The following is an 18,756-nucleotide window of genomic DNA, read 5'->3' on the forward strand; positions in this document are numbered from 1 at the left end:
CTGCACTGATGCCTTCTCACACATCTCTGGAACAGATGGGACCTGAACCCAAGTCTTCTGGCCCTGACGCAGGGATGCTACCACTGTGTGCTAATCACAGCTTAGCTGTTATGTTTCCCACATCATATCAACCCAAAATTACTTAAATTGGTGGTAAAGAGCTCTGGAAAACAAAATTGTTTACATGCACGTCTCCACTTATCACCTCCTTGCAACAGTAAACCTGCAAATCCAGCTCTCAGAATGCAAGCCTAACTTTAACTCCGTGCAAGTGAATGGGTTTTGAATTAAAAACTAGACCCAGATGAGCCAAAAGAAACCTATCTGCAGCATTGGTCACTTGCTGGGAGTTGACTGTGGTTCGATCAATCCTTGTCTAACAACCAAGTCAAACTTTCCCATTCAGAAAATTAGCTTTAATTGCCCTATTGAATCTCCAACAGAGATTTTCAGAATTTTTGAAAAAAAAAGAGACAATAAATGGCCCTTCCTGTTTGTCTGGTAACTACCTGCTTGGCTGTGGTTTGCTGATTGTGGCTAAACACATTACTGCATCAAGATGTCAATAATTTATTGTAAAACACAAGCATGCATGAGATGCTGCATTGCAGATATCCCATTTTGCATGTGACCACAGCACGGAGGAGTTGTTCCATCACTGACAAAGACAAGCCTGAAACAGATATTAGAAACAGACACCATTAGGTCCTCCTGTGCCGAGGCAGTACTGGGCTCTCACTGTTATCAGGCAGGTACCTCTTGTGCCATTGTACTATCTGCATCAGGAGGCTGCAGCCTTGAGCTCTGAAGGAAGCTGGTAGAGGGTGGTGTGGTGCAAGATAAGGCTTATGAATTATATATTAGTCACGAGAGTGCCAGGCTAATGCGTGACAGCTCGTGCTTTGTTACTTGTTCTTAGGATGGTGGGGAGGCAAGACTGCAATCACCTTCCATCTGACCCAATGAATTCTGGTCATGAAAGGCATGAGGAAAGAGATGGATTAAAACATGTAGAAAAGGCAAGGCAAGCATGGAGCAGAAATTAAACCACTTGACCTGCTCCTCATCCTTCGCATCATTTAACATCCAACACGGAGGATCTTAAAAGGTTCAAGTTGAGACTTTTCAAATGACACCACATAATTATCAGCAACACCATGTTTGTACAATCTTATTTATAGAAAAAGCCAACTTCCATCACTTTTGATCTTTCTTATTACAAGTATCTGGCCGGTTTGGGAGGGAGAGGGTGTAAGAAAGCACACTGGACGTTTTCAGCTTCACAACTGAAACAGTCTCTCCCTTCCAAGCTCCATCAACCCGAGATCATCATGTTGCCTTCACATGTTCCAGATACATCTCATCAAGATTGAAGAACACAGATCTTCGAAAGGACGTGGCTGTGCTGTACAGATAGAGCACACTCTATCACCAGCCAGTTGGCAGATATGAAACCTTGACCCATCGTCACCAAGCAAGGCTTTCATGTGGTAATGACCTTGCACATTATGCAAAATGCATTGTGCTGTGAGAGTGTAAACACATAAAACCTTCTTACCAGATGGTGAGCCCGACTCTCTTCACTTCCTGATCTCCCTGGAAGCAACCTGCGTTTGATATCTGTTCTCAACAGGGCCCCATCAGTTAATTGCGTTCATGTCAAAACGTCCACTTCTGAAAAGGCAAAAAGGAAAACAGACTGTCAATCAGTCAGATCTTTTTGTCACTGGACCGTAACATCAGACAGCAGTACAGTATCTCCCAATCAGTGGTCTTTCCAGTGTCTGGTGCATAACATAGAAAAGGCGTTCCTCAGAGGGTGTTACTCAGACAGAGATTGGGACAAGAGTAGAGTCAGGAAGTCAGTGAGTCACCGTGAGCTGCTTTTCTTTGCCTGCTATACAGGTTGTGTCTAATGTCAACATGGTGTACCTGGTTTGGCTACGTGTCCTTTGCTATCTTTGCTGAGCATTACAAACTCAGTTTTTTACTTTTCAACTGACCTCCAGTGTTGACAACATTTTAGCGAGAGGATTCAGATTTCCACTTCACTATTGGGAGAATTGCTCCCTAATATCAACCCTGAATGGCCTAGTTCTAAATTTAATAGATTTTACCCTTCTTCTGGACTCTTGCACCAGAGGAAATTGTTTCGATCTAACAAGCTAATCCTCCGAATGTGCTGAAAGGAAGGGTAACAGTGTGCTGGTCAGACCTAAGTTAATTGTAACACACACTACCTTGAGGGGACTTGACCAGGTAAATGTTGAAAGGATGCTTCCTCGTGTGGGTGAATCTAGGAGTATGGATCATAGTTCAAAATTCACCATTTTAAGATAGAGTTTAGTAAATATCTTTCCTCTTAGTGGATTGAGTCTCACGTTTCCTTCTTTGTGGGCGGCACGGTGGCACAGTGGTTAGAACTGCTGCCTCACAGCGCCTGAGACCCGGGTTCAATTCCCGACTCGGGCGACTGACTGTGTGGAGTTTGCACGTTCTCCCCGTGTCAGCGTGGGTTTCCTCCGGGTGCTCCGGTTTCCTCCCACATTCCAAAGATGTGCGGGTCAGGTGAATTGGCCATGCTAAATTGCCCATAGTGTTAGGTAGGGGGTAAATGTAGGGGTATGGGTGGGTTGCGCTTCGGGGTGTCAGTGTGGACTTGTTGGGCCGAAGGGCCTGTTTCCACACTGTAAGTAATCTAATCTTAAAAGGCACTGTTTGCAGAATCTCTCAATACTTTTTACTTCAAAGGCAGATAGCGTCTTGATGATCAAGGAAGATTATCAGGGAAATGCAAGAATGTAACTTGAGGTTAAAATCACATCATGATCTTATTGAATGGTGAGCAGGCTTGATGGGTTGAGTGGCCTACTATAGAATTATACAGCACAGAAACAGACCCACCAGTCCAACTCATCCATGCCACACAGATATCTGAAATTAGTCTAGTCCCAATTGCCAGCATTGGCCTATATCCTAAACCCTTCCTATTCATATACCCATCCTGATGTCTTCTAAATGTTGCAATTGTACCAGCCTCCACCAGTTCTTCTGGCAGCTCATTCCATACATGCACCACCCTCTGCGTGAAAACGTTGCCCCTTTGGTACTCTGAGTGAAAGATTTAGCTCTTCTGCCCATCCATGCCCCTTATGATTTTACCAACCCCTGTAAGGTCAACCCTTAGCTCCAAGAAAAATAGCCTCAACCTATTCAGCCTCTCCCTATAGCTCAAACCCTCCAAACCAGGCAACACCCTCATAAATCTTTGCTTGCGCCTGGTTTGTATGGTGTAAAATGGTTGTAGAGTGCTGTCCTTAAACTCGATCAATTGACAGCCTTTGATAGTTGGGTTTACTTCTCTGCTTCGAGATGAAGTTGACATTTTTTAGAGTCATAGATATGTCCAGCACGGAAACCCCTCAGTCCAACTCGTCCATGCCGACCAGATACCCTGAATTAATCTAGTCCCATTTGCCAGCATATTCCTCTAAACTCTTTCTACTCATATACCCATCCGAATGCTTTTTCTTTACGTAAAGACTCGGAATTTCTTGGAGTTAAGCCTAATTCAGTATAGGCAGCTCCAAGTAAAGTCTGGACCCAATCTCACTCCACATCCTCTTCTCCTTTGGAATCTGTCCTACTATCGACAGTTAATTCCACACAGTTTTATTGACAGAACAGTGGCAGCCACTTCATGTCCTATGGTCAGCGTTGTGGCTCAGCTTCTACATAGGCAGTCAATAAGGAGCAAGAGCCCAGCCTCATTTCACCTCACATTAACAGGTCCACTGTGCAAATCTGTCGCGGTTTCATACTTCTGCCTGAGAAACCAGCGACCATTCAAATGTCTGCTCATCTCATCCTCCACGATGTCTGTTTTTGTGGATACTGGCATAATCTTGTCATCTGTTTTCCACAGATATAGCAACACACAAAGCAAGTCTATAGTGCATGTCTCAGAGACAGGTCTTTAAGGTGACATCCATCGTAAACAGTGTATGAGTCTGTCCAATCAATTGAATTAGGCATATTATTGATGACACACATGAGAATAGCTAAATATCATTTGGATAAGTAACTGAGAGCTGTAATAGTTCCTGAGCCAAGGATCAATCCTAATTGAACCATTTATGCTTTTCCCCTTTCCTCCTTCATTCTCCCAAACACAGATGGTTCCAAAGTGATCATAAATATTATTAAGATGTACAAGTTGCATTATGCACACACTTCCCCCAACCTCTTCCTGATTACTGTTCTTCAGCAATCTTAGCTTCAACTTCACATCAGCAGTATGTGCTTTCTGGGTTTAACATGGCCTTATTAGCTCTCTACCATTGCTTCTCTGCTCATGTCCTTTATTTTGCCATTCTCCTGATTTGGGCATCTCTGCCAAGATTCCTGCTCATTGTTATTTTCCCCAAGAGGATGGCAGTAGTGAGCCACTGGCTAGAATCATCTGATGTCAGTTCTATGACACAGAAACGGACTGGTCCACACTGATGTTCATGTTCCACTTGACTTCACCCAACAATCCCAGAAACATAGTCTTCATTTCCTTTCTCCCTCATGTTTATCGACCTCCCCTTAAATGGAACCATGCAATTCATTTCTTCTGCTTCTTCAGGTAATACATTATAAATTCTCATGGCTATGGATAAAGAACTTTTGCCTGAAAATCCCATAGATTTATTAATGACCACCTTTCATATTTACCTTTAGTTCCACTCTTCCCTTAAGGTGGCAACATGCTCTCGGTGTCAACCATATCAAGCACTTGCATAGTCGCAATGGTCACCTTAAGTCAGTCTTTTCTTTTCATAGTGAATGGAACGAGGGCCATGTGGATTGCATTGACTATGAGATCCTTGCTTGGGGTTGTTACCCAGGGTCAATCAGGGAGCCCTGGCTGACATTTATATAAACTGGAGATTCAGAGAGCCCTCTCACTCTGGTGACTAGCTCTGAGCTAGCTGGTCAGAGTTCATTTACTCTGCACATGTAAATAAAAAGTGACTTGGTAACGGGATACCGGCCTCTGAGCAATTATTCCACATTTCTACAGAAAAGAGCTGAAAATGTGTTGCTGGTTAAAGCACAGCAGGTTAGGCAGCATCCAAGGAACAGGAAATTCGACGTTTCGGGCCAGAGCCCTTCATCAGGCTCTGGCCCGAAACGTCGAATTTCCTGTTCCTTGGATGCTGCCTAACCTGCTGTGCTTTAACCAGCAACACATTTTCAGCTCTGATCTCCAGCATCTGCAGACCTCACTTTCTACCAGAAAAGAGCCAAGACTGTCCAGACTTTTGGGATAACCTTTCAGTTCTAGTGTCATCATTGTTTGCTAATGTTTATAATGTGGAGACCAGGCCTATACGCTCAGGGTGTGGACCATCCAAGATCCTTTACAAGTTTAACACAACTTTCAGTCCCTCTAGAAGAGAACCACAGCATTTAGCTTTGAAAGGACCGATGAACCTGCAGTATTTATTTTTGCGACATGGATATCTACATGACTTGCTGGGCCACTTCGGAGGACAGTTCAGCATCAATCATTGCTTGACAAACCATGCTTAGAAAAGAAGCTTATACTCAATGAAACACGATCTTTGAAGTCTCAAAGTAAAAAGAATGAAAAGCCACAAAGACGTCAGATCAGAATCCAGTCAGGCAATCTCTTTTTGACCCACCCTGCCTGTCTCACTACCACTTCCCATTTTATTTCTCTTTTCATTGCAGCATGTTGAATTTCAAAACTCCACCCTTTTTTCTTTCATCTGGACGAAAGAGGAGATCTTCTGGGGATTGGTGGGCAGCAGTGTGTGGACGGCTTCTGGACAGTGAAACTAATGTAAATGATAATGCCTACAGTTTCACATCCAATCAAGCTCACTCATCTTCATACCCCTATGGCCTTACCTCGCTCTATCCCTGTGAACATTTCTATTTACAAATAACCACTGTCCCTGCTGGCCTGCAGCCTTTTTTTTCAAATGTTGTATTCCGTTGACCCTTAGAACAAAGCCATTCAGAGTTCCAGATGGCCAACTCAACCTTGGACTCTTTTCTTTGCCCAGCAGATTTCTACAATTACCCACGTGGACTAAAACAGAAGGGCTATTATAGACAAGTCTGACCTCTCATCAAGGAATTCTGGGTCAAGTCCCACTTGTTAGTGTACAACTCTGGAACATCTTTGAAGAGGTTGGTAAGACAATATCTGTAAACTAAACAGTCCAAGATCCAAACCCCTGGCCATGACTAAGAACTTCCCAATTTGTGAGGGTCAAGAATAAAAATGGTTAGTGTTTGGTTGGAGTTGGTGTGGCCTATCTGGGTTTCAACACACAGTAGGGTCATTGAAGGAAATAGAGTACTCTGTTCAGATCAGCATTAACTCTAGGTTGGAGTGGATAGAATAAAGGACTAGAGGAGGCCATTCAGCCCTGTGTACTACTGCTAACCCTTAGATTGGAGCAAACCCTTATAAAAGGAAAGGTCTGACATTTATATAATGTCTCAAAGCACCGCCCTGCCATTTACCAAGTTTAGTGATCCTGCCATTTGAAGTCACAGGAAATATAAAATTGAAAGAAGATTTTTCGCCTGTACTCAGCCAAACGTACCTGTGAGAGAAGACCAAGCGTCAAATAAGATCTGACTATCCATGATTTTCCCCAAGGGGTAAATCAATGAAGGCCATCACTTCGGGCGACCCACTCCACTGATTCATTCACTCTCAATGACTAGTTCCTCCACAAGGTAGACTGAGGCACACTACATGGGGAAGGGACTGACTTACTACTGCCCATCAAAGCAACACTAGTCCCTCCTGCTAACCTTCTGCTGGTTGCTTCCAGAGGATGATAACAGATGGAGCCACAGACTTAGCTATGTAAATCTGCCCAAAGGAAGGTCTCTCACAGCTGTTAAATGACCAATGCACTTACTTCCCGAGTACATGTTAACTTGACTAGGAACACATGGAATATCTGTAACTGTCGAAAAAAATCTAAAATTCTGATGTGCTGAAAGCATACCAAGCCTTTCATCTTCAAACACATGATGAAAGTACACCAAACCCTTTTCAAACTCACAACAAGCCATTCAAAGAGCACTTATTGTTCCTTCAAGTTGGTTCTTTTATTCACATCCAATAAAGCCTCACCTTTCTCCATTCAATGAGAGACAATGGCAGGCAATTTAAGTGTACAGAGCATAACAGAGAGCCTGATGCAGTTAAATAGAAATATCCTGAATAGTTAATGAACAATGCTAAGTATTCTCAGCTATAGGTCCAGCATGGAGGTCAGGTACTGAGCAATGAAACCATTTATCTGCACAATCCATAACGCGCTACTGCTAAACTGCAAAAAGAGTGCAGCAGGTCCCTGAGAATAAAGTTATCTCCAATCTCCAAAATTTATTCCCATTCCCTCAGCAGCATAGGAGTCGGGAGGTCATGTTGCAGCTGCACAAGACATAGGTTAGTCACGTTTGGAATGCTGCATGCAATTCTGGTCTCCTTGCCGTAGGATAGATGGTGTTCAACTTGAAAGGGTGCAGTAAAGATTTACAAGGATGTTGCCAGGATTGGATGGTTTGAGCTATAGGAAGAGGTTGAATAGACTGGGGCTGTATTCCCTGGAGCGTCAGGGGCTGAAGGGTGACCTTATAGAGGTTTATAAAATCATGAGGGGCATGGATAGGATAAATAGACAAAGTCTTTTTTCCCCAGGGTAGCAGAATCCAAAACTAGAAGGCATAGGTTTAAGGTGAGAGGGCAGAGATTTAAAAGGGGCCTAAGGGGAAATGTCTTCACACAGAGGATGGTGCGTGTATGCACTGATCTGCCAGAGGAAGTGGTGGAGGCTGGTACAATTACAACATTTAAAAGACATCTGGATGCGTAAAGGAATAGGGAGGGATATGGGACTAGATTAATTTAGGATTTCTGATCAGCATGGAGGAGTTGGACTGAAGGGTCTGTGTTGTACATCTCTAGGACTTTATAACAAGAGAATAATAGAGAGCTCTCCTCCTCAGTAGCACAAATCATGGCAGCTCAATAAAAAGAGTCCAAAACAGACATCTAAAAGACAACTGTGGGTGAGTAATGAGTGCTGGATTCACCAGTAATGCCTCCATCCAGAGACTGAATATGGAAAAGAAAAGCTTCATTATCACCAAATATCAGTCACATAATCGGACTTACAAACGGAACTCTCATATTGGCAAATAGGATTAGTTTAATTGTGAGAACTGGGCAGCATGGGCCTGTTGCCAAGACCTCGATTACTGTACGTTAGTTGATCTTTCTCTGCACCTACTCTGTAGCTGTAACACGATATTCTGCATTCTGTTCTATTACCCTGGTGTACTTATATATGATTTAATTTGTCTGGTTAGCATGTAAAACAAATCTTTTTCACTGTATTTCACGGTACATGTGAGAATAGTAAATAAAATCAAAAGGCCTTTTTCAAGAGCGTGCGCAGAGTTGCTCAGCTTCAGACCCATTTCCCAGCCAGAGTTCAGGGTCAACGTCTACAAGAGAAGGCAGGAGGGTAGGAAGGTGAAAGCGTCGCAAGTGTTTCCATCTGATCTTTCACATTATAATAGAGAAATGCAAGTGAATATAGACCGGAATGAATATTAACATAGTATGAAACAATAATGTGTTGTAAGATTTTACAGCTGAAGTATGTTAAATGTTTCAACAGTGTTGAAATGTAGGCAACATGGCCTGCTTTCACACAGCAAGGTCCCAGAAAAATTCAGCAAGATAAATAACCAGATAACAATTATTGTTGTTTTTTTTAAATCACTGATGTTTGTTGAGGGATAGATATTGGTCAGGGCATGAGGTACAACTATCCCACCTGTCCTGACAAAACAATTACATGTCATACAATGTATTTTGTTCACTTCCAGGGAGCGCAGCTTCAGTTTAGCTACTCCTCTGGGTTACCGATACTGAAGGAAGAGTAGGCCATTCAGCCCTTCAAGCCTACTCTGCCTTTTATCCTGATCATGGCTGACTGTCCAAGTCAGTAGCCTGTTCCAACTTTCTCCCTGTTCCTTTGATCCCTCCAGACCGAAGAACTATAGCCAATCCCTTTTCAAAAACATTCAATGTCATGGTGTTCTGTGGCAAAGAATTCCACAGGCTCACCACTCTCTGGGTGAAGACATTTCTCCTCACCCCTGTCTGAAATGACCTATCCCTTTTTCTTAGATCATGATCCCAAGTCCTGGACTGCCCAGTCATCGAGAGCATCCTATTGACATCAACTGTCTCATCCCGTTAGAACTAGATAAGTTTTTATGACATCATTCTTGTGAACTCCTGTGAATGCAGTCCGAACCAATCCAGTTTCTCTTCATACGCCAATCCTGACATCCCAGGATACATCCTGGAAAACTTTTGATGCACTCCCTCTCCAGCCAGAACATCCTTCCCCCGGGTACGGAGACCAAAACTGCAGAGGACTCCAGGTGTGGTCTCACCAAGACCCTGTACATTTGCAACAAGACATCTCTTCCCTTTATTCGTGAATTTTCTTGTGATGGAGGCCCACTTCATTTGCCTTCCTCACCATCTGCTACACCTGCACGCTCACCTTCAGTGACTGGGACACCTACATCATCATTGTGAATGATTTTGTCTTGTAGGAGTGTTTGTAGTCAAAGGTTAGCTTGGTGGAGCGCATTAAAAATGTGGTGTGGGTTGAACAGTTAAAAATGTCACAGAACATTTTCAGTGATAATAATGAGGCAGCATTATGGTTATACTGTGTCTGACATCCATGCTAACACATCTTCAGAATTCGCTTTGGGCGAGATGATCCTTTCTAAATTGGAAAGATGGAAGGGAATTCAATTTTCTGCCTTTGTAAGTCAAGATAAAAATTAAACATCATCTGGCCGCCATCAGCCGAAACGAAATGATACACTGATTACTAGCAAGGAATTTCACTGAGCCAAGTTAATGAGGAAAAGGATTCAGGCTCAATAATGTAATCATTTTAATCTGCCACTCCAATCTATAGGAGATTTGTCTAAATTGACAGCGCACACTGCTGAGCATCAGTGAACAGGGTCATCGATGACACTGCTCCCAGGTAACCTGGAATCTGTCAGTTGTGATGTGCACCTGCTCACATCACAGAATCCCCTCATGTGGAAGCAGGCCATTCAGCCCATTGAGTTTACACTGCCCCTTTGATGAGCATCTCATCCAGAGCGACCCCATCCCTCATTTCCCATGGCTAATCCATCTAGCCTGCACGTCTTTGAGTTGTGGGAGGAAACAGCAACAACAGGAGGAAACCCACGCAGACACAGGGAGAAGGTGCCAGACAGTCGCCAGAGAGTGGAATAGAATCCAGGCCCCTGGCACTGCAAGGCAGCAGTACTAACCACTGAGCCACTGTGCCATCTGTTAATTATAGCCTGTAACTAAGGTCACAATTTTTGAAAAGCTCTGGGGTTGTAATGTCATTTATGTTAGAAGTTCACAAGGGAAGGAGGAATACTGGGATATACTGGGTAAAAGAGTGTGACAATGTTTGATTGATGAGACAACGTTGTGAGAAGAGAAATGGAGGCAAGTTTAAAATCATACCACTTTAAAAATGGTATAATGGAGGCAGAAGAACAGCCACACATCTGATGCTAAAGCCCTTCCTCCAGAGTAAAAGCACCCCTCATGCAAACATAGGCCACCAGAACTGATCGTGACATACGCATATGAGCTCAGCCTTCAACATCAGGAATCAGCTCATGCAAGCACCTTGTAATCTTTCTTTGCAGACATGAAGAAAGGAGGTCAACAACATTCACCATTCGGCCAGGTTAAGGACCATGATTTTCTCCCTGCTCCTCCAGACTTACTCCACCTCTGCAACTGCAGCCACCAAAATGCATGGTTCATCACTGCTCCTTGTGACGTCTTTCCTTGCTCACTCACACACCGACCATGATCCCCCCCACTACTAACCCTGCATGCCCCTTGGACGACCTGACTCAGTCAGGACATCATACCCCGTGATTATATCAGCAATAACAGAGGGAAATCCACTTTCACTTTGCTCGATTCCTCCCCTTCCTAAAGAAAACAGCCCATGATGAGGCTGAAGGGGCCAGGATGGGAGATAGGGGTGCACAACAGTCAGAGGACTTCAGGGCTCAAAGGCAAGGGAACAGTCCCATAGAGATACTGAAACATTGATGTCTCAGCAACCAACCAAGCAGCAGTATCCCCACTGTGTATGTATTCAAAACATGGCTGAACTTCTGGGTGATGCAGTCACTTCTTAGTCTCCGCAGTCAAGAGGGAGGCCCTTCAAGACAGACATCCCCTTGACTCTGAGGAAGACAGCTCCGACTCCTCAGCCAAAACATCAGCCTCCTGCACCCTCCGCCAGCTCACATTCTGACACCCTAGTGGGGATCTTTTCTATATTAGAGTCAGGAGCACCTCACTGCCACATCTCTGTGGCTGGGCAAGGGGCAAATGCCCCAGGGCACTGGCTGATGGAGACCAGGCACCTGGTCAGCCCCAGGCAGGGGACGTCTCCCCACAGTGTCGGGAATCGGGAACTTCACTGACATGCCTAGGAGGGGCACTGGGAAAACCTGACACAAAGGGCTGCAGGACTGCAACAACGTTGTTGAAACCCTTCTGCCTCAGGCATGCCAACATTTGGCCGCCTACATGGACAGGTCGGCTGCTGCCATGGACAGCCAGATCTGCACTCCATTGGTCTACAATGGCATGGAGACAGGGGCGGGGGAGTGGGGGGTGGGGTGGGGAGATAACGAGGGACAGGGACCTCATTCTGGGTGTCCCTTCTTCAGAAGGAGGCAGGGCTGTGCCAGGAGGCACCCGGCCAGAGCAGGAACCAATCCAGGGGTGAAGTGAGCAGCTCCTGCACCACGTGTTTGTTCCTTTGGAAACTAGGATCAACCTTGCCAGGCTACAACCATTAGGTGTGAATCACAGCCATTGGTGCAATAGATTCGTAATTTTACATCAACAGGGTCGAGAGAGCTCGGGGAAAGGATGCACACAATAGGATAGTGCCCGAGGTTGCAGTGTTCACAGGTATGTTTCAGCTTCACTATATTTTCTAGGAGAAAGTGAGGACTGCAGATACTGGAGTTCAGAGCCGAAAATATGTTGCTGGAAAAGCACAGCAGATCAGGGCAGCATCCAAGGAGCAGGAATGGAGAAGGGCTCATGCCCGAAGCGTCGATTCTCCTGCTCCTTGGATGCTGCCTGACCTGCTGCTCTTTTCCAGCAACACATTTTCAGCTTCATTATAAGACAACTAATGCCCTTTGACGGGCAACCCATCACTGAAAATTGAAGGCCTATCCCCAACTCTAGGCATGGCGGCAGCCATTTTCTTGGTGTTTACGGCACAATGGAAGCAAACATGTCCCCTGTTCCTCAGGCAGTGAGTTTCAGCTCCGCCTCTTCCTATTGGTGAACCACCAGATACACACCAACCCTTCTTGGTAGCCCTGTCAGCCAACCTGTCGGCTTTGCATGTATCCACGTTGCCACGCAACTCAATCATCTAAATCGCCACCTTCCCAGTGTACCCTCTGGCAGACCGAGTAAATATGGCAGGCAGAGTAGTGCACTGTTCCCTGCTCCAATGGAAGCCAGGATGATGCTGACTGTTGAGGAGTTCTCCCCCAACCCATCATATCACTCCATTCACTGCTCAGTCATCGCTCAATGCATTTGGAGTTGCTACCCTACTTCTTGTCTGTAGCCCAGCCAACTTAATTGAATTAAGTCCCCCAGCGTGTCTCCCACACATGGTAGTATCCCGTTGACTTCACGTGTCTGAATCCCCAGGACGGACTGTGGCCCATCCCCACTCGAGCGACTTTGGCAGGCAGCGTGAGGTGTGACCACACCCCTGTTAAATATCTGTACAATTCTTGATTGTTTTCCTGCAACTCCCTGGACCGGCTGCACAGGACCCACACGACTGAGTGGAGTCTACTCCTTCATTGTACACCCCCACCCAACCATGAAAGCCCCACGCAGTCGGTGGACTGACTGTGCCCAGTCTCTGGACCAAGAGGGAAGGCTTCCTTTGACTAACTGCATCAGGAACCATTGTTTGAAGGGGGTCTCTATTGATGTGACTATGGACTACTCCCCTTAGAGCTTGGCCATTGGGTCGCATGACTGAGATTGACATCAACTAGTCCACCACCTTGACTGATGACTGCCGACAACCATGACCTAAGAGAAACCCTGGTCCAAACCATGAGCTGGGTGCATACCCCTGCGTGGTAAACACCTGGGCAACAGCATTATAATGAGGGGTGCTACTGGACTCCAAAGTACAGCACTGAAGTGCAGAACCATATTATAAGTGGATCAGAGATGTGATATGATGCAGGGAGGCTGGTACATGTCAGATACCAATTTCTCCAGAGATGGGACAAAGTTAAAAATCTCTCAACACCAGATTGTAGACCAACAGGTTTATTTGGAAGTACAAGCTTTTGGAGCACTCCTCCTTCATCAGGTAGCTATTGGGGCACTAGTTACCCAACAAGGAATCAGTGCTCCAAAAGTTAGTACTTCTAAATAAACCTGTTGGACCATAACCTGGTGTTGTTAGATTTTTTTAACTTTGTCCACCCCAGTCCAACACCAACACCTCCATATCATGCCGAAAGATGGGAGTGTGCGCGGTTGCTGCCCAGGTAGTGTGCCTTGAAATGGTAGTGCTAGGTGTTCAAAATGGAGGTCTGGAAGAGCAAGCAGAGAACTGGACTTGCCAGGTTCCTGCTCAGACTTGCATGTTGGGATGTCATAGCATCCAGTTTCTATCCAGTGGGTAGGTGAATTGCAAACTGCATGTTAATGAGTGGAATTAAGTTGGAATGAGAAGTCAATACATGATAATAGACCTCGCACTGCTCACTGGTGAGAATCTCATCGTTCAACAAGACGCAAGGTGAGACTTCTGGTCTTAACACCAAGAAGCTCCTCACTGGAGACCTCTCCAGAATTTCCCAACTTTCTCAGCATAGCCAACGGCATTTAGCCGCTGGGGACGTTCTGCCCCATGTGACCTGTGTGGTCAGGCCTTGCAACATGTGGAATTTTCCATTCCATTTCTTCAGCCATGGATAAAACTGTACCAAATAAATCTGGGGCTCCATACCGCATCAGATGTTTATCTTTTTAATTTTCCTTTTCCGTCAAAACTTACCATTCTTAAAAAAATATATATTTTTGGCCAGTCTGCAATAATGTCTTGCTGCTTGTATTGAATTCCATTCACCTGATTTCCAGTCCAATGGCCTTCCTTGCGATAAACCTTTCAGCATTTTCCCCACCCTCCCCTTTACATTGTCGTTATCCATTGTGTTTGCTCCCTCTTTAGCTCAGCCTTGTTTTGTTTCTACGTTTGACAGATCAGGTGGGAGGGGAGTTTCAGTCCTTTAAAAGGCCTTCACTTGGCTTATTAACTTGCCTTTTTGTCTCCCTCCTTTCACACAGTTTTTCCAGTCAATTGTGGCGAGGTTCTCAGATTTCGGAGCTTTGCTGCTCTTTCGGGCTCCCCAGGAGGTTGCTGAACTTCAGTCTCACTCTTTTTTTTGTAAGATTAGAAAGTACTGCGCAATTGTGTCACCCAGAGATGTTATGAAAATCTGGCAGGCAATGAATGCTTGCAGTAAAATAGGTCTGTGCCAAAAAAAAAATTCAGATCCGTTCTCAAAGAGGAGAAATGCTAAACTGATTTATCAGCTGGACCTGAACTCCATCGTGGACAGAAATGCCTGTTTGGTGAACCATTATTGCTTTGTATGATGGTATATTTAACTTAACCAAATTCCCTGTATTAGCCACCCAGAGAGACTTGAATTCAATTTATCTACTACTTTCAAAGCTCAAAACTCACGCTTTGCTTCCACATTCATCTGTCTCTGTTATTATCAACTGTAACTCAACGTGAACCAGAGTCAGATACTGTCTTCATCTCCCTCTGCTAAAGTTTCTCCAATCTGTAGCTGGCAGAACTAACAGGAAGCAACTCTCTTCCAAATTTACTAATCCTCTCCAAACATTGGATTTGCTAGCTGCCTCGAATGAGAACTTCTGCCAGAGGGGAGGCAATGGCCTCATGATATCATCACTAAACTTTTAATTCAGTGGTCCAGATAATGTCCTGGGGACCTGGGTTCAATTCCAGGTGGTGGAATTTGAATGCAACAAAAAAAATTTAGAATTAAGAATCTAACGATGATCATGACATGATTGCCATGAGAAAAATTAAACCCTATCTGGTTCACAAACATCCTTTAGGGAAGGAAACTTATCTGGTCTAGACTGTATGTGACTCCAGACCTATAGTTGACTCTGAACTGTCATCTGGGCAATTTGGGCCAGTCAATAAATCTTGGCTTAGCCAGTGACGCCCGCATCCTGTGAGTGAATGATTAACCAATGTACAATACTGCTTTTCCAAACTTCAAATCAACATCCTGTTACAATTGTAGACCAGCTAGCTACCTGTCTTCTGCATTAAGTCCAGGATTTACAAGGCCTTGCTGCTACTTTGATGCACTTTGCAGGGTATAATCTGCCTGTATAAGCACGTAACGCAACATGTTTCACTGTATCTCATCACAGGTGATGACAATAAATCAAATTCAAACTCTATTGTGGAATTCTAATCACTTTGTTAGAAGTCTCATTTTCCTCATTTCCTATAACGAGTGGATTCTAGTGTACTATTCTCTATTTACATTATATAATTCAGGCATTTGTTGTAGTTAGACAACTTTCCATAGATTCAATAGGCACTGGCATTCTGAAGCAGCATAGAATGAAATCATTGATGTTCTTCATAATTCATATCGCCACTTCAATCTATCCCTTGTCATTGTGTAGGGAGAAAAAGCACCATCAGGCAGAAAGCTGGGTCTCATCAGCAATATTACATAAGTGTCACCATAGTTTAACATTAATTCCAGCTTGTAAGTAAATCAAATTTATCAGGAGGAATTTCCGACCAATCAAGCGGTCCTCGGTCACTTCTGAGCTGCGTGTCTGTGTGTCAATTATCTCATTACATCTCGGTCGCTTTAAGAGAGGGATCAGCTGGAAAAAGCAATCACTGTAGAACACAGTCAAATTTCTGGTGTCTGACGAGGATCCTCTTCATCAGTTATGAGAGTTGACACAATCTCCTGTTTCATTTTATCATTCAGGATCAAATAGCAATGCTTCCTTTTGCACCCATGCCTGATTTCACTCTTATTTCTCTCACACTTTTCTTCTGAAATAAATTAACTTGAAAAGGTTCAGGGCTGCTTCACAAAACTAGAATTAGCTGTCAGGCAGTTGATACAAATTGTTCTTCCTAGTTAGGGAGTATTTGATCTTAACTGAATTCGAGTGCAGTTTTTGTAGCACATTCAAATCTATATTACCATCTTGTAAACAGCCTTCAGTGAAGTCTGCAATGAATTCTTTGCTCAGGGTTCACTTTGATGTCAACACATTGTTGTCACAAAACCAGGTAAGGATGTTAAGTTTGCTTCCTTTAAAAAAAAATTGTGAATCTATTCAGTTTGCACAACAAACTAATTGTTTCACTGTCACTTCTATGGCTAAAACTGAACATGCAGACTTTAAAAAGTAGTGAAAAATTCTTAATTAACCATTTGAACATTCATGCCCTGGATTCTCATCATTGCCTGGTCCCTCCCAATCTCATTAATTTCCTCCCGTCTGAGTCTACGTCCCTTGCTAATCTCTGCGCTCACTCGATTCTGATCCCTTGCACACCCTCAGCTTCAATCTCTCCATCATTGGTGGTCATGGTTTTGATTGCCTAAGCCTCAAGCATTGAAGCTTCCTCCCTACACTGCTCCATCCTCCTGTGAGACACCCGCTATAAAGGTAACGTTGCCATACCCTTACAATACTATTCGGGACTCTCTATCATTAGAGAGATATGACTGGGGTCACCACACCTGAAGAGAGGGGAGAGACTGAGAAGGACAGTCCTTCATGGTAAACTCAGACAGTGTGGGAATTGGACCCATTCAGTTTGAATCACAAACCAGCTGCTCAGCCAATGAGCTAACCAATCCTCAGGGCTCTCTACAACCTACCTTTGACCAGCATTTTGGACATCTGCCTTAATAATTCATTTTATGGGTCAGTATTAATTTTATTTAATAACTGGTCTCTGAGCAATTTGACATTTTCCCTTAAATGTTCTATAAATGCAAGTTATCACACGATGGCTCAGTGGTTAGCACTGCTGCCTCACAGCACCAGGGACGCATGATTGATTCTACCCTTGGGCGACTGTCTGTGTGGAGTTTGCACAATCTTCCCGCGTCTGTGTGGGTTTCCTCCGGTTTCCTTCCTCAATCCAAAGATGTGCAGGTCAGGCGAATTGGCCATGATAAATTTCTCATAGTGTTCAGGGATGTGTAGCTTAGGTACATTATTACTCAACTTTTGCCTGTAACTAGAGTAGGGGAATGGGTCTGGGTGGGTTACTCTTTGGAGGGTCAGTGTGGACATTTGGGCCAAATGGCCTATTTCCACACTGCAGGGATTCTATGATTTTATGTTGTTCAGGGATAAATACTAAACCAATATAGTATTGCTGTCAAATGCTACATTTTAAGATAGGAAAACATTTTTACATGACTTCAGAATGTTAAAATAATGGATTTTAAAAAACCATTTTAAAAAAGGTTGATTATAGTGCAATTTAGATTGCAAAATTCAGACAAAAGATAGATTGAAAAAATGAGACATTAAAGCCTCAGTCCATCCGTTCAATTAGAGACGAAAGATTAATCATAATTGAAGGTGATGGGGTTTCTCCCCAGTGTCCTGATCCACATTTATCCCTCAATAAACACAAGTCAGGAATAAATGATTTGGTCAGTTTTCTCAATTCTGGTTGGGACTTGGCAATGATGAAATTATTTCATAATTTTGGAAAGGATCTATAACTCAAAGGTACTTGCATAGCTTGAAGCTCTTTGTGACTGTGAGAGGTGCCATACAAATGCAAACCTCCTCAGCTGACTCCATAAAAAATTTAAGTTCTTCAGATACAATCCCAATGACATTGGGGACAACAGCATCAACTTGATTTGTTCAAAATTTGACCATATAATTCGGCTAGACTGAACAGCTAATATTAAGCAGGATAGAATCGTGGCTCTGGCCACTGACTTAACAGCCTCAGTGGTATGCTTCAGGCAGGATTGAAGGAATTCATTACTCCCCTGACTTGATCACACAGAATGCATTTATCTCACTACATTGCATTTCCACCTGGTAAACAGTTTTAAATTGTTCATCAGACGTAGCCATCACTAGCTAGAGCAACACTTAATGTCCATACCTAATTGCCCCTCGAGAAGGTGCTCTTCTGAACCACTTCAGTCCTTGGGATATAGGAAGACCTACAGTTCTAATAGGGAGCGGAATCCTACAATAACCCAAGGGACGCGATGGCCCAGTGGTTTTAATCACTGGATGATTAATCCAGAAACTCAGCTAATGCTCTAGGAACCCGGGCTCCAACATCACAATGGCAGATGGTAGAATGTGAATTACATTTTTTTAAAAACAAAATAGACCTGGAGTTGAGTGTGTAATGATGGCATGAAACCATGGTTGATTGACAAGAAAAAACCCATCTGGTTCACCAATGCCCTTTCGGGAAGGAA

At 43.9% G+C, this 18,756-nt stretch overlaps 1 protein-coding gene across 4 annotated transcripts in view; it reads right to left on the minus strand.

Moving 5' to 3' along the window:
• nrcama (neuronal cell adhesion molecule a) overlaps positions 1-18,756 on the minus strand; it is a 405,372-nt gene that overhangs the window by 185,800 nt on the left and 200,816 nt on the right. For all 4 annotated transcript variants that reach the window (XM_060839991.1, XM_060839992.1, XM_060839989.1 and 1 more), the window contains exon 3: positions 1,559-1,674. The gene's annotated coding sequence lies outside the window, so the exon portion shown is untranslated. The remainder of the gene's footprint in view (positions 1-1,558; positions 1,675-18,756) is intronic.

Source organism: Hemiscyllium ocellatum, chromosome 19 (assembly GCF_020745735.1).
Source record: "Hemiscyllium ocellatum isolate sHemOce1 chromosome 19, sHemOce1.pat.X.cur, whole genome shotgun sequence".
In the NCBI taxonomy this organism is placed as follows: domain Eukaryota; kingdom Metazoa; phylum Chordata; class Chondrichthyes; order Orectolobiformes; family Hemiscylliidae; genus Hemiscyllium; species Hemiscyllium ocellatum.